General features: G+C 45.5%; 1 protein-coding gene across 1 annotated transcript in view; it reads left to right on the top strand.

Moving 5' to 3' along the window:
* The window catches only part of LOC120023707 (protein Smaug homolog 1-like), a 90496-nt gene that overhangs the window by 19690 nt on the left and 53898 nt on the right, over positions 1-16908 (top strand). The gene's annotated exons all lie outside the window — the stretch shown is intronic.

Genomic DNA, 16908 nt, shown 5'->3' with positions numbered 1-16908 from the left:
AGTAACGGGTTCAGGCCAATTGGCAAAATAGGTATTGTCGCCCAAGGAAGTTGCTGATGCACCTCTTCAGCTAGCCGGGAGATGGGCCTAGCATAGGCTAGCTCCAGGCTAATTTATGCTTGCTTCGGGACAGAGACGTTAGCCAGGAGTAGCCACTTGGATAGCAGCTCATGTTCTGAGAGGCTTTCCTGCAACTAACATCCATCAAGTTAGAGTTGACATAAAAATGTTCTGTTATAGCCAACAATGTACTTGCTTTAATATAAAAAATAGTCAGGTAGTGGTACTGTACCCAGGCGATGACAATGGTACCAGACTGAACAATGAACGGTCTTGTCTTTGACTGTTCCTTTGTCCACAGTGAACAGTGAATGGCCATATTGTACTGTAGGTTTGTCCTATGCTCAGCCTGGTTCCTGGGTTCATGCCATGTTCTCAGGTCTGTGCAGTGTGCAGGAACTCTCAACCTCAAATCTGCACTGGGTGGACTCTATTAGACACACACACACACAGCTACACACAGACATGCACACGCAAATAAACACGAATGCAGTTCAACCGATTTGGTCACTGCTGCGTTCAAGCTGAGCTGTTACTGCACAATCACCGTTGCTCTGTGCTTTACACACATCTCTAGAGGGTTGTGTGTGTCCACCCTCTGTCTCACTGTATTTTTGTGTGGTTGGTCTTATATGTGCCACTCTACAGTTCTAAACTCAGGAAAAAAAAGAAACGTCCTTTTTTCAGGACCCTGTCTTTCAACGATAATTCGTAAAAATCCAAATCTTCACAGATCTTCATTGTAAAGGGTTTAACACTGTTCCCCATGTTTGTTCAATGAACCATAAACAATTAATGAACATGCACCTGTGGAATGGTCGTTAAGACACTAACAGCTTACAGACGGTAGGCAATTAAGGTCACAGTTATGAAAACTTAGGACACTAATGAGGCCTTTCTACTGGCTCTGAAAAACACCAAAAGATAGGCGCACAGGGTCCCTGCTCATCTGCGTGAACGTGCCTTAGGCAATGAGGCATGAGTACTGCAGATGTGGCCAGGGCAATACATTGCAATGTCCGTACTGTGAGACGCCTAAGACAGCGCTACAGGGAGACAGGACGGACAGCTGGCAGACCACGTGTAACAACACCTGCACAGGATCGGTACATACGAACATCACACCTGCGGGACAGGTAAAGGATGGCAACAACAACTGCCCGAGTAACACCAGGGATGCACAATCCCTCCATCAGTGCTCAGACTGTCAGCAATAGGCTGAGAGAGGCTGGACTGAGGGCTTGTAGGCCTGTTGTAAGGCAGGTCCTCACCAGACATCACCGGCAACAACGTCGCCTATGGGCACAAACCCACCGTCGCTGGACCAGACAGGACTGGCAAAAAGTGCTCTTCACTGACGAGCCGCGGTTTTGTCTCACCAGGGGTGGTGGTTGGATTCGCGTTTATCGTCGAAGGAATGAGCGTTACACCGAGGCCTGTACTCTGGAGCGGGATCGATTTGGAGGTGGAGGGTCCGTTATGGTCTGGGTCGGTGTGTCACAGCATCATCGGACTGAGCTTGTTGTCATTGTAGGCAATCTCAACGCTGTGCGTTACAGGGAAGACATCCTCCCTCATGTGGTACCCTTCCTGCAGGCTCATCCTGACATGACCCTCCAGCATGACAATGCCACCAACGATACTGCTCGTTCTGTGCGTGATTTCCTGCAAGACAGAAATGTCAGTGTTCTGCCGTGGCCAGCGAAGAGCCCGGATCACGTCTGGGACCTGTTGGATCGGAGGGTGAGGGCTAGGGCCATTCTCCCCAGAAATGTCCGGGAACTTGCAGGTGCCTTGGTGGAAGAGTGGGGTAACATCTCACAGCAAGAACTGGCAAATCTGGTGCAGTCCATGAGGAGGAGATGCACTGCAGTACTTAATGCAGCTGGTGGCCACACCATATACTGACTGTTCCTTTTGATTTTGACCCCCCGTTTGTTCAGGGACACATTATTCAATTTATGTTAGTCACATGTCTGTGGAACTTGTTCAGTTTATGTCTCAGTTTTTGAATCTTATGTTCATACAAATATTTACACAAGTTTGCTTCTTTTCTTTTTAGCTGAGTTTTTATATAGACATTCCACAGGTTCACCTCTGTTTGAGCCCACTGCACTGTGTAGTGGTGTGCTCTGAAGTGGCGTTTCCACTATTATTCTAGTATTATACTACTACACTATACAGTACATTGCTGTGCGTCATAAAGCCTTGCCATTCAACTGACGTCTTGCCTGGGTCATTTTGGGGGTCTTATTTCTTTTTGCTCCTGGTTGACCCATCCTGGTAGTGCCACATTAGCCAGCCCTTGAGAGGGCACATCTGTGGGAAAAGAACGTATGCGTGTGCGCTCTTGACCTGCATGGTTATCTAACCTATGCGGAAGTATCCAACTACTTTGTCTTTTTTTTTTTTTTCCCTCTCCGTTCTCAGCAGGTACGGAAATCAAGCTTTCTTCCAGAGAGGAAAATAATGATCATTCCTCTCCAAATGAGTCTGGGTCGAGAGTAGGGGCGGAATGGGCCCCAGCCATTTCCTTAAATAGAGCTCTGGGGCCGCTCCAATTGGGCTGGACTTGAGGCTCGCATTCCGGGCATAGCTAGGACTGTGACATTCTGAGCCACACAACAAAATAGTCCACTACAGCCACAGCAGCCGTTTCCAACAGGTAGACTGGAATTGCAGTCACTTGAGTGCAGCCGGCTCCCTCTGTTCTCATTGCTTTTACAGCCACCTTCCAGACTTGCCTGGGTAATACTGCTCAGTTGTAGACCCGCCTCCTCCTCATTGCTAGGGGTGACGGGAGAGCAGAGGAGGGTATGTGTTGACTTGGGTTTCCGTTGAGATGGTAAGGATATCAATGAGTGACTCAATTACTTCTAGAAATTGACTTGATGTCATTAGGAAGGGAATAGTTACTTTGTGCTTTATTGCTACAATACTTGATACATACAATGTCTGTCTGATGAAAGCAGGTTGGTTTGCTATCAATGAAATTATTTTTAATACACCTATACAAGTCTCGTTAGTGACATGTGCATATCGTCATGTGCATTGTCACTCTCTGGAAAAGCACTCGTCAGAAACGTGAAAGGAATATAGCACACTTTTATGTACAGGGATACTACTTTTAGGTAGCAGTGATGCGTTTCCTCTTCCTCGTGGAAGAGGAAGTAGAGCGTCCTGAAAGCGTGTAGCTCATCGTCACTGGCTCAACAATAGGTGACCACAAACGCACACACAGACAGAAGACGCTGGCCTGCTGGATCTGGGGCTTGTGACAGAAGAAGGTGTTTCCCATTTTGTTGTCCTTCCAGCTGAGCTCAATAGATAGTTAGCTCCTGCGCGGCTACTCTACTATTTCCAATGCTCGGAACCGGATTAGAGGTCATAAACATAAATGAAACTTCAAGGAGGGAAACACACATTTCAGATAGGAGTTAAGTTGACTTATTCCTGGTAACACTTCATTTTAAGGTGGCCTTATTACAGTGTAGTTACCTATGTAGTTACACTGGAACAAGTGTTGTAGTTATAATTCATAGTTAAACTGTAATTACAGGGGTGTAACAACGAATGCCTGTTACCATGCTTGTTACAAATGTTAAAGTTTCTGATAGCGTCCCAATTATATATTTATCCCAGGAATTAAGGCATCATGCCACGATCTACCCATCTACGCTCTAAATAACAACGACCTCAAACGTGCCCACGTGTTGACACTGATGTCACGTAACGGTGCACAAAGAACGGGGTCGAGAAGGTCAGTGTGCAAAATCCAGACATGAAAGATTGTCGCTAAAGAAACAAAGTGTTGTAGGTCAAAAACATCAACACAGGAGAGAAAGTAAGTTTTCCATGCAATTAGTTTTCTTTTTTTTTCTTCACCTTCTGCTGGACGATGTAGCATAGCTAGCTATGCTGTTTGCTGCTGCCTCTTGTTAGCCTGCTACTATGATAGATCAAATAGCAAACTTGTCTGCCTGCTGTATAGGTTAGGACACATGGACACACATTGGGGAAGATAGATTTGTCTGTCGGACTGCCAGATGGTGAAAGCTTAAAGCAAGATAGCGCCTACAGACATGGCAGCTCTGCTTCTAGCGCCTAAGCTGCTTTGCAGTATTTTGTTTTTTGTATGTTATTTCTTACATTATTCGCCCAGAACAGTTTTTGTGTTGTTACATACAACCGGGAAGAACTTTTGAATATCAGAGCGGCGGTAACTAACCAGCATTACAACCAGGAATACGACTCGCTAATGTTCAGTCTCTGAATAGTAAAGTAGACAAGCTCAGGGCGAAGATCTCCTTCGAGTGACATCAGGGACTGTAACATACTCTTTCACGGAGTTATGGCTCTTCGGATATACTGTCCCCGTCCATACAGCCAGCGGGGTTCTCAGTAAATCACGCAGACAGGAATAAAGAACGGGGAGGAATAAACCGGGAGGAATAAAGGTGGTGGTGTATGTTTCATGATTAACTACTCATGGTGTGATTGTGATAATGTACAGAAACTCCACTCCTTTTGTTTACCCAACCTAGAATATCTCACAATCAAATGCCGACCGTATTACCTCCCAAGATAATTCTGTTTTAGTTAAAGTCACAGCCGTGTATATTCCCCCTGAAGCCGTTACCACGACGGTCCTCGAGCTACACTGAACTTTGTGCAAACTGGAAACCACATCTTGAGGCCGCATTTATTGTAGCTGGGGATTTTATGAAAGCAAATTTGATGAAAGTTCCATCAACACATTGACTGTAGTACTTGCGCTGCCAAAATGCTCGATCACTACTACTCCCCCTTCCGGGATTCCTACAAGGCCCTCCCCCGATCTCCCTTCAGCAAATCAGATCACAACTCATTTTTACTCCCTTCCTATAGGCAGAAATTGAAACAGGAAGTACCCGTGCTAAGGTCTAATCAACACTGTTCTGACCAATCAGAATCCATGCTTCAAGATTGTTTTGATCACGCGGACAGCGATATGTTCCCGGGTAGCCTCTGAGAAGAACATTGACTTATACGTGGACACGGTGACTGAGTTCATCAGGAAGTGTATAGGCGATGTTCCCACTGTGACTATTAAAACTAGAGGTCGACCGATTATGATTTTTCAACACCGATACCGATTATTGGAGGACCAAAAAAAGCCGATACCGATTAATCGGCCGATTTAAAAAAATAAAAAAAAATAAATAAAAAAAAAAAAATTTAAAAAAAGGAAAAAATATATATAATTTACAAAATAAATAATAATATTTAAAAAAAGTAAATGTATTGATAATAATGACAATTACAACAATACTGAATGAACACTTATTTTAACTTAATATAATACATCAATAAAATCAATTTAGCCTCAAATAAATAATGAAACATGTTCAATTTGGTTTAAATAATGCAAAAACAAAGTGTTGGAGAAGAAAGTAAAAGTGCAATATGTGCCATGTAAAAAAGCTAACGTTTAAGTTCCTTGCTCAGAACATGAGAACATATGAAAGCTTATGGTTCCTTTTAACATGAGTCTTCAATATTCCCAGGTAAGAAGTTTTAGGTTGTAGTTATTATAGGAATTATAGGATTATTTCTCTCTACGATTTGTATTTCATATACCTTTGACTATTGGATGTTTTTATAGGCACTTTAGTATAGCCAGTGTAACAGTATAGCTTCCTTCCCTCTCCTCGCTCCTACCTGGGCTCAAACCAGGAACACGTCGACAACAGCCACCCTCGAAGCAGCGTTACCCATGCAGAGCAAGGGGAACTACTCCAAGTCTCAGAGCAAGTGACGTTTGAAACGCTATTAGCGCCCACCTTGCTAACTAGCTAGCCATTTCACATCGGTTACACCAGCCTAATCTCGGGAGTTGATAGGCTTGAAGGCATAAACAGCGCAATGCTTGAAGCATTGCGAAGAGATGCTTGCAAAACGCACAAAATTGCTGTTTGAATGAATGCTTACGAGCCTGCTGGTGCCTACCATCGCTCAGTCAGACTGCTCTATCAAATCAGACTTAATTATAACATAACACACAGAAATACGAGCCTTAGGTCATTAATATGGTTGAATCCGGAAACTATCATCTCGAAAATAAAACATTCTTTCAGTGAAATACGGAACCGTTCCATATTTTATCTAATGGGTGGCATCCATCAGTCTAAATATTCCTGTTACATTACACAACCTTCAATGTTATGTCATAATTACGTAAAATTCTGGCGAATTAGGCGGCCCAAACTGTTGCATATACCCTGACTCTGCGTGCAATGAACGCAAGAGAAGTGACACAATTTCACCTGGTTAATATTGCCTGCTAATCTGGATTTCTTTTAGCTAAATATGCAGGTTTAAAAATATATACTTCTGTGTTTTGATTTTAAGAAAGGCATTGATGTTTATGGTTAGGTACAGTCGTGCAACGATTGTGCTTTTTTCGCAAATGCGCTTTTGTTAAATCATCCCCCGTTTGCCGAAGTTGGTTTGTCTTTGTTAGGAAGAAATAGTCTTCACACAGTTTGCAATGAGCTAGGTGGCCCAAATTGCTGCATATACCCTGACTCTGTTGCAAGAGAAGTGACACCGTTTTTCCTCGTTAAAATAAATTAATGTTAGCAGGCAATATTAACTAAATATGCAGGTTTAAAAATATATACTTGTGTATTGATTTTAAGAAAGGCGTTGATGTTTATGGCTGGGTACACGTTGGAGCAACGACAGTCCTTTTTCGCGAATGCCACCGCATTGATTATATGCAACGCAGGACACGCTAGATAAACTAGTCATATCATCAACCATGTATAGTTAACTAGTGATTATGATTGATTTATTTGTTTTTTATAAGATAAGTTTAATGCTAGCTAGCAACTTACCTTGGCTTCTTACTGCATTCACGTAACAGGCAGGCTCCTCGTGGAGTGCAATGTAATCAGGTGGTTAGAGCGTTGGGTGAGGTTGCAAGATTGAATCCCTGAGCTGACAAGGTAAAAATCTGTCGTTCTGCCCCTGAACAAGGCAGTTAACCCACCGTTCCTAGGCCGTCATTGAAAATAAGAATGTGTTCTTAACTGACTTGCCTAGTTAAATAAAGGTGTAAAAAAAATACCGATTTCCGATTGTTATGAAAACTTGAAATCGGCCCTAATTAATCGGCCATTCCGATTAATCGGTCGACCTCTAATTAAAACCTAACCAAACCAGCAACTGTGGATTGATGGCAGCATTCAAGCAAAACTGAAAATGTGAACCACTGCATTTAACCATGGCAAGGTGACTGGGAATATGGTTGAATACAAACAGTGTAGTTATGCCCTCCGTAAGGCAATTAAACAGGCAAAACGTCAGTACAAAGTGGAGACTCAATTCAACAGCTCCGACACTAGACGTATGTGGCAGGGTCTACAGACAATCACGGATTACAAAGGGAAAACCAGCCACGTTGTGGACACCAACGTCTTGCTTCCGGACAAGCTAAACACCTTCTTCACCCGCTTTGAGGATAACACAGTGCCACCGACGCGGCCCACTCTCGTTCTCCGTGGCCGACGTGAGTAAGACATTTAAGTGTGTTAACCCTCGCAGGGCTGCCTGCCCAGACGGCATCCCTGGACTCGTCCTCACAGCATGCGCAGACCAGTTGGCTGGAGTGCTTACGGACGTATTCAAATTTACAAATGGTGTAGCCTATCTGGCATATTAAAAACGTAACTGCAGGTAGGCCTAACCTCCATATGCTATTCCAGTACAGGCTACGGATTACGTTGTTTTGGTTTTGTTGTGGGACATTCTAAATACATACAAATTCAGTACACATACAGTATATTAGTAGGCTTTATGTAAAAAAAAACAGATTAAGTTGAGAATGGGTGAGAATATTATCAAGTGCTTGTCAAATTGTGAGTGCGAGGCTGATGAAGCTTGCGAGGCTGATGAAGCTTGCGAGGCTGATGAAGCTTGCGAGGCTGATGAAGCTTGCGCAGCAAAACGCGTGCCTTTTCCGTGGGACTTTTTTCAAATCATCATTAGAGTCGCATCATGCAGCCTTAGAATGTACTAGAAATCAAAACATAACTAAAATTGCATAAATAACTCTAAATTAAGCATAAAGGAGGACCTGTTTCTTTTGTTAGCCGCTCAACACAGAATGCGCACTCCCTCGGGAAATCGTTTGGGGAGTAATATCCTTTATTTTATTCAGCTATGTTAAATTGTATTGTTCTTACTATAAAATGGTACAAACAATTCTCTTCCTATCCTGTCTCACAATGTCTTCCTCTTTCACACATGGTCTCACTCTCCTCCCTCTCGCCCCCTCTTTTTCCTTCCCTCTCCTCTGTGTGAGCTCTAGACAGGGCCCTGTCTGTCTGCTCATTACCTCTGTGTCAGTGGGTCAGTCAAGGGCTGAAGCCTTCAGATTAGCCTAGCAGGGATCCTGGTCACTAAAGTACAGTTCTTCCTGCCTAGCTGGCTGGCTCTTTAGAAGTGCTGCAGGCCAGGACTTTAAGTCTTTTCTCTCTCTGTTTTACTCTTTCTCTTCCTCTTTCTTTCGCTCACTTTTTTATTTTATTTTGTTGTTCACTTTCTTTCCGTCCCTCCTGCGTTCTCTTCTCTCTCCAGCCCTTTTTAACCTCTTTTTTTTGCCCTCTTCACGTCTCTTCTCTCTCTCTCACACTCACTCACTCTCACTCACACACACATTCTCCTACCTCCCCTTTCACCCGGATCTGAGGCGATGCAAGTCTCTGGGTTTTGGGCCTGTGGGTGCCTGTCTGCCTGTCGACCCAGCCCTGCAGCGTACCTCCACCGCTTGTGGAGAGGGTGGGCCAGGCGGGAGGCCTACGATGAGCTCACTCCTACACACACACCCACACACTGTCTCTCCCTGCCTCCCTCCCTCAGCCCTGGTCTTTCTTAGGAGAAACCTCACCCCAAGTTAGCGTGTCAGCTCAGTATACTTTCGGGAAGCCAGCCCTGCCTGCTGCTATACTTAGAAACGGAGTAAGCCCAGTCCATTTGCACTGGTGTCTCCTCTCTCTCCTCTCTGTCTCTCTCTCTCTGTCTCTCTCTCTCTCCTCTCTCTCTCTCTCCTCTCTGTCTCTATCTCTCTCTGTCTCTATCTCTCTCTGTCTTTCTCGAACTGAACTATCCGGGGCTGAACTATCCGGATGACAGCTGAACTGAATAACCATACGGAGGAGGGACTTTGAGGAACAGCCATAGCTTACTACATGATTCCATATCTGTTATTTCATCATTTTGATGTCTTCACTATTATTCTACAATGTAGAAAATTGTAAAAATAAATAAATAAAGAAAAACCCTTGAATGAGTAGGTGTGTCCGAACTTTTGACTGGTACTGTACATTGGCTTTGTCCGTACATTCTGGTGCATGTTAGTTTCCCTCCCTTGTCCCTTTTCCTCCCAACAACCACTGATATGGAACAAACTTTCTGGTGAAAGTTAGATGTGTCAATGGTGGAGAATGAGAGGAAGCCTTCTATTTGTATTGGGACACGGGTAGTACCTCCATTTTTTCCCGTCCCCCTTAGCCTACTCTCTCTGTCCCCCACTTCTCTGTCTCTCCCCCACTTTTCTTCTTTCTCTCCCTCTCCATTCTGTGGAACATATTAGAAGTTGTTTGGTTGTTTGTTATGGTAGGGGCTGGGGATACAGAGGGCTGGAGCAAGTGTATGTGTAGGGGGGGGGGTTCAAAGAGAAACTCTGTCTAACCAGCGCCGGTTTGGGGATGTAGCATCAGCTCTGGCCCCGCGCGGAAACTGCATTCTTCAGCTAGGACCTGTGGTATGCCAGCGCATTCCTCACTGCTGAGCTGGAGAGTCCATTCGGGAAGGGAGGGATATGGGTGGGAAACCTTTTTCCCTTTTTTTTTTTTCTTTCATTCCCCCCTCTCGTCTTTCTTTCCTTCTTCTTTTCTGGAAAGGCTTCCAACCCCCCTTCTTGGTCTTTCGTCTCATTCTGAAATGCCTTTTCCAAAGTTGACATTTTGTAAGTTTTGCCCTCCTTCGTCCCGTTACTTTTCCACTCCTGGAAAATCCTGTTGAGTTGTTGGTCGTGTGAGTGGGTGTGGGTGTAGGCGCGCACAGTGGGTCTCTTGCCATGGCCCAATTCAGTATTGTTTTTTTTCTCTCTCTGTGTGGGTAAAAGTACAGACCAACCCCTTTGGCCGTGACCCCACTCTGCGAGGGTGTCTCAGGCATATACAAAAAAAATAAACATTTAGTGAAATAGAAAAATATATAAGCACCCACCAAATTATTATGACTATTTTTCTTTCTGGGACGCTTTTCATTGCTTTTCCCCCCTTTCTCTCAGTCCGTTGGCTCGATTAAACTTCCAAACTCCTCCTGTTGCTCTTTTGAGCAAGCTTTTCTGAGAGAGCTACACTACATGACAAGAGTATGTGGACAACCGCTTGTCAAACATCTCATTCCAAAATCATGGGCATTAATATGGAGTTGGTCTCCCGTTTTGCTGCTATAACAGCCTCCACTCTTCTGGGAAGGCTTTCCAGTAGATGTTGGAACATTGCTGCTATGACTTGCTTCCATTCAGCCACGCGCATTAGTGAGGTCGGCCACTGATGTTGGGCGATTAGGCCTGGCTCGCAGTCGGCGTTCCAAAGTTGTTAGATGGAATAGAGGTCAGGGCTCTGCAAGCCAGTCAAGTTCTTCCACACCGATCTCGACAAACCATTTTTGTATGGACCTCGCTTTGTGCACGGGGGCATTGTCATGCAGAAACAGGAAAGGGCTTTCCGCAAACTATTGCCATAAAGCTGGAAGCACAGAATCATTTACAATGTCATTGTATGTTGTAGCATTAAGATTTCCCATCATTGGAACTAAAGGGCCTAGCCCGAACTATGAAAAACAGCCCCAGACCATTATTCCTCCTCCACTAAACTTTACAGTTGGCACTATGCATTGGGGCAGGTTGCGTTCTCCTGGCATCCGCCAAACCCAGATGGTGAAGCATGATTCATCGCTCCAGATAGCTGCTCCAGAGTCCAATGGTGGTGAGCTTTACACCACTCCAGCCGACACTTGGCATTGCGCATGGTGGTCTTAGGCTTGTGTGCGGCTGCTCGGCCATGGAAACTAATTTCATGAAGCTCCAGACGAAAAGTTATTTCCCGATGTTGCTTCCAGAGGCAGTTTTGAACTCTGTAGTGAGTGTTGCAACCGAGGACAGGCGATTTTTACACGCTTAAGCTCACAGAACGGGGCCGCCGAGTGCTGGTGTGGCCTACCACTTCGCGGTTGAGCTGTTGTTAGTCCTAGACGTTTCCACTTCACAATAACAGCACTTACAGTTGACCAGGGCAGCTCTAGCAGGGCAAGAATTTGACAAAACCGACTTGTTGGAAAAGTGGCATCCTATGACAGTGCCACGTTGAAAGTCACTGCGCTCTTCGGTACGGGCCATTCTGCTACCAATGTTTGTCTATGGAGATTGCATGGCTGTGTGCTCGATTTGTATACACCTGTCAGCAACGGGTGTGGCTGAAAAAGCAGAATCCGTTAATATGAAGGTTTGTCCATATGCTTTTGGCCGTGTAGTGTAACTGCGGCTAAAGGGTAAACCTCACGTTGTGAAGGCAAATGTTACAGCAATACGCTGTGTTGAACGGAACGAGTCGCCCCCTATTGACTCAACAGCGGGACCTGTTTGTTTTGCTGACAGGATGAAAACAGGCCTGTAGGCCCCATAAACCTGGCTCTAAACTCTGCCATGAGGTTAACTTCAGATGGAAAACAGGCAGCGCTGGGTGGATGGTGGCCCAAAGCATTGTGGTGGGGGGGGGGGGGGGGAGAGTGGCGGGCTAATAATGGCATTTTTTGTGGCCCGTGTGGCGTGTTCGGTGTACACGCAATGTGTGGTGGCTGGCTGGCTGTTTTTCGGTCGATGTGCTCTTCTGGTCTCGTATAAATAGGGTGTTATCTCTCTCCCGCCCGGCGTTGTTGGGACTGTGTGTGATGTTGACCGGGCCTATTTTTAGAACAAGGGGAATCATGTGTCTGACAGTCTCTCCCTGTGTGTGTGTCATCTCAGGCAATTATAAAAATCACTTGTGTAACTCATTTTCCACAGTGACTCGACATAATTCCTACACCTGGATGGACAATAGATTAAGAAGTGGTTGTCTGTCTTGTATCTGTACAGAAGTTATGCTTCCTGCGCTGCTCGATTTACAATCCAACCCTCTGTCATTTGATGTCTCAAAGTTTGATTTGATTCAAAAGAGACACTTCCTGTGAACAGTTAGTTGGCTATGTAATGGGTTTGGCATGGACCCAGTGACCACCTCTCTCTCTCTCTCGATGTTATACCTCTCCCTGTCTCTGTGTGAGTTCAGAAACCAAAGCTGTGGCTTGTCTATGAAGGACAGCCAACCACTGTAAGATGTGTCATTTGCCACAGCTCAGGCAGCTTGAGCGAAGTTGGACCATCTGATGGTGAAGCCAGGTCAGGCTCTGACATACAGTGCGGGATGTTTTTTTGTTGAATTGTGACGTAGCCTAGCCTACAACCTTGCTTACCACTGCCATGACGACCATTTGAAAACTCCCGAGTTCGTTTTTGTAATCCTATTTAAAGCAGAGACCTCCCTATCTATAGGCATCCATTTTATTTTGGAGTGGGTTTGAAGAGTCTATTTTATTTCGAGTTGTCTGTCTCTTTGTCATTTCTACTCTGCCGGCAAGTAAAATGATCTGCGGTGGTGTTGGTGGTGAGGACGAACCTTTTCCTTCCTGTGGTGACCTGTATGAGGGCTTGGTATCATAGGAATCTATTCCAAAGAAAGAGCTTGGAACCTTTTTAACCCTGATTTCTATTTCTATGGTTGGTAACTGTCTCTTCTGTGTCATCCGTGGGGTTTGTGGCACCAGACTTGCAGGGAGACAGTTGGGCTGAGCCCAGGAAGTGCGAGAACCACATGCCTCTGCAAAGTGGCCCAAGTGGAAAAACACGGCTGTATTTATACACTGAGCGAAGGACGCACCCTTTTTGATGTGTGCCATGGCTGCTGGTCCAAATGACACCCTGTTCCAAGTGTTTCCCCTATATTCATTTAGCATCATTTTTTTGTATTACATTTCTTTTATCATATTTTGGGGAGAAAATGTGGTTTCTTTCTGAAGAGAAAGAAACCAAATATGTCCCAATGAAGGAATTTTAGAAAGCCACACCCTCTGCGACAGCGGGGAAAAGTGTTTTGTTTGCTGGGCCCGGGGTGCCACGTAGAGTTCACCAGGCAACAAAGCATTGTCTAGTTGAGAGAACAGGCCCAAGTCCGACTGAGTGGACGGGGGGCTGGGAGATACTGTGAATGTGATCCACACATTCCCAGAAATGACCTCTCCCTCTGTTAAGGCCAGTCGCCACACCCTCAGAGTTAGGTTGGGGAGGACAGAGGGAGCTATTAGAGAGTGAGGAACTCAGACTGACATCTTTCAGCGGGAGAGACAAAAATGAGTAGGAATGGGAGACTGAGGGAGCGATTACTCGGGCCCAGTGAGGGGAGGTAAGGAGCGGCATCTCACAGTTTCCTTTCTACTTCTACATCCCCTCAACAGTGTCTGCTCTGCTTTTTATTTTCATTTTTTCTTCTCTCTCCCTTTTTTCTGCTGGAGTTGGATGAGGTTAACGCTACCCCGAGGGGTCAGCGAGGGTGGGGATAGAGGGAGGAGGAAAGCGGAGGAGAAGTCTGCCACAGACTTCAGAACTCTCCTTGTTGCATTCCTCTGGGTTCACGAGTGGCCTGTTTCCCTAGCCTAGTGACCACACGTTGACCTCTGAACGCTGTAAACTGACCGCTTGACAGGCAATGTCTGGGCAGGTTTCTCTTTCTCCTTGTTTCCCTCTCTTTTGTAAAGGAAGCGTTCTCATCCACTGAGACTCGTCCAGCTGTTGTTGACTCTTGTTCTTTCCAACCCCCGGGGGTGCATCTCTAGTGGTATTAGTCTCGTCTTCTTACCTTTTTGTACTGTAACTGTAATGATGAAGTGTAGGCAGATTCCCAGAGGCAGATTCCCAGAGGGTGGTTTCCATGTTGTTTTTCACCTGTCCTGTGTTTGAGAGAGTGAGTGAGTGTGAGAGAGACTTTTGTATTCTACATTGTTGATTGTGTGTGTGTCACACAGCACAAGATGAATGGATACCCGTTTTTTTAAAATGCACGTAACATAATCCCATTTCAATAAAGTGTGATCAATGTTGCTCTTCTTCCCGGACAGGCAAGGAATAGATTAATCAAACTGACACTTAGAGGGAGGAAGACTTGTGGTCTCAAGCTGTTTTTGGATGTCATCTATATGTGAATACAGGGAGGAAGTGAAGGGGGAGAGGAGGGAGGAAGTGAGAATCCCAGAGATGAGTAGGCTATTGTATTAGCTGCCTGCTGCTCCCATGCACAACTAACCCCTTAGAGAGAGAGAGTGGAGGAGAAAGGGAAGGTGGAGGGAAAGGAAGGCCAAGTAAAGAAGGGTGAAAAGAGAGGGAGTGGAGGAGCACAGTGGACTGAGAGCGACCGTAGGGCAGCCGGTGGATTGGAGAGTCGGTGGATAGTAAAAGCAATAAAGGGAGAGGAGGAGGAGCTCAGGCCAAGTCAAGTGCGCACTCACTCAAGTGAGGGGCGTTACTGGGGGTCGTGAGGACTTGATTACCAGATCAACTGGGCCTTTAGCCCAGCAGAGCCATAGGCAGTAGGTACAACACTGGGGCACCACTATATGGGAAAATACACCTACATCTTCTCATTCCCTGGTTATTTATATCTTTTTTTTTTTAAATGTAACCTTTATTTCACTAGACAAGTCAGTTAATAACAAATTATTATTTACAGTGGCGGCCTACCGGGGAACAGTGGGTTAACTGCCTTGTTCAGGGGCAGAACAACAGATTTTTACCATGGCAGCTCGGGGATTCGATCCAGCAACCTCTCGGTTAGTCGTCCAACACTCTAACCACTAGGGTGCCCCCTGCCCTTTTTTTGACACCTGCAGATACTGTAGATGGTCTCGAATACATGCTGGTGCTCCTTCTTCCAGAGATAAAATCCCAATTTCATCTTTACTTGGTCCTGAAGCAAGCAGTGTAGACTCAGGTTTGAGTGTTTCATCCCTGGGCATGGTTGTAGCGTACATGCCTGCTGATTGAAACGATCACATCTCCTCTAGAGGATTTTGGGAAGGTGTCCTCTCTCTTTCCCACTATTTTGTTGCTCTCTTTTTCTCTCGCACACTCTCTCCTTTCCTCTTTGTCCTTTCCTTACACTGCCTCTCTTTCTCCTCTTTCCCCTCTGTCGCTCTCTGCTCTCTCTCTCCCTGTCTTCTTCCTTCTCTCTATCCCTTTCTACCTCCTCTCTCTCGCCGTCAGGGCGCCTGAACTTTAAAAATGGCAGTGCCCCCCCCCAAAAAAGCCCTAGCTACCGAAGGGGACACTTAATCATAGGCCACAGAGCCGCCCGCCTGTGGTCCCCATTAGGTGACATCTCTGTGCTTTCTAAACAAGGAGTTTGCCTTGCCTCGTTCCTAAACAAGCCTCCGGACTCAGGACGTGTCCCAAATGGCACCCTACTCCCTATATAGTGCTCTAATTTTGATCTATGGGCCCTCGTCAAAAGTAATACACTATATAGGGAATAGAGTGCCATTTGGGACACGACCTTTGTTTCTGTGACAAAGCTGTGACCTCTGGAGAATACTGTGTACTGTAGTATTATTCTAGCATTTATTAAGTATTTATTTATTCCCTCTCGTCATGTATCAGAATTAGAGATGACTAGAGTAGCCTACATCTGCCCGGCCTGTTATGTTTGACCAATGACGTAAAGCGTCACACAAACATGCACACATCCCGATCCCTAAACAGGAAGTTAACCCCTGGGCTGACTGCAGTATCCTCTACTCTTACAATACAGTCTCCTCTATTCTCGGTGGCGGTCAGGCCTGAGCCCCACAGCTTCGACCCGGAAGTATGTATAGCCTCTGTCCCAATCTGATAGGAATGACGCAATGTTTCTGCGACGCATGCTTCTCACGGCTGCAGTGCTGAGACAACAATAGGCTCCACGACCCCACAGGGTAGGTATAGCAACCACACTGCCTAGGGCTCAACTAACTACCCACCCACTCTCGACTTCTAGATAATCCTTTTATTGTCCATTCTTCCTTGGATGTTATCACTGATTTTAGGCATGATTGGACAAGTGACCTCGAGGGAAATACCACGTGGCTTTCACCTGTCCATTCATTTGTAAAATGTGATTACTTAGAGGAAGGAGGGATGCACTTTTTAAAGAATTTGAACGTGGCGATTTTAACTAAAATAGGAAAATAAAAAGTGACCTCTTAATCGATCTTGTCCGTTATCGCCTCTCGTTCCTCCATCCACCCCTTGCGTTCTCCGTCTGCCCACCGCCATGTGTGGTTGTAAACAGGTTGTTGATTATGTTCCTGTCAAGTCCTGTTTAAGGGTGGGGGGGAAGGCATCTGGATTTCCTACAAGCAAAAGCAAGAGCTCCCACAACATAATTGTTTTGGAATAACTGAATGACTTATTTTCCTTCCAGCTCCCACAATATGTTGGGGATACGTTGAGAATCTGTTGGGATGTGAAGAGAGAGTGGCTTTGCCTGGAGTTCTATCGAGCCGAAGGCCAAACCCACCTTGCCTCTCTCCTTCGAGAGAACGAGCTAATACAAACACTATGAGTCTATCCCGGGCTTCACTCAGCCCAGTGCGAAAGGCAATTACAGAACATTTCCACCGAAAGATATTGTGTGGAACAGAATTGATGTTCTGACTTGCTGGATAAGG

Source organism: Salvelinus namaycush, chromosome 28, assembly GCF_016432855.1.
Source record: "Salvelinus namaycush isolate Seneca chromosome 28, SaNama_1.0, whole genome shotgun sequence".
In the NCBI taxonomy this organism is placed as follows: domain Eukaryota; kingdom Metazoa; phylum Chordata; class Actinopteri; order Salmoniformes; family Salmonidae; genus Salvelinus; species Salvelinus namaycush.
Note: the sequence above shows the minus strand (reverse complement) of the source record. Positions and strands in the feature narration are given on the sequence as shown.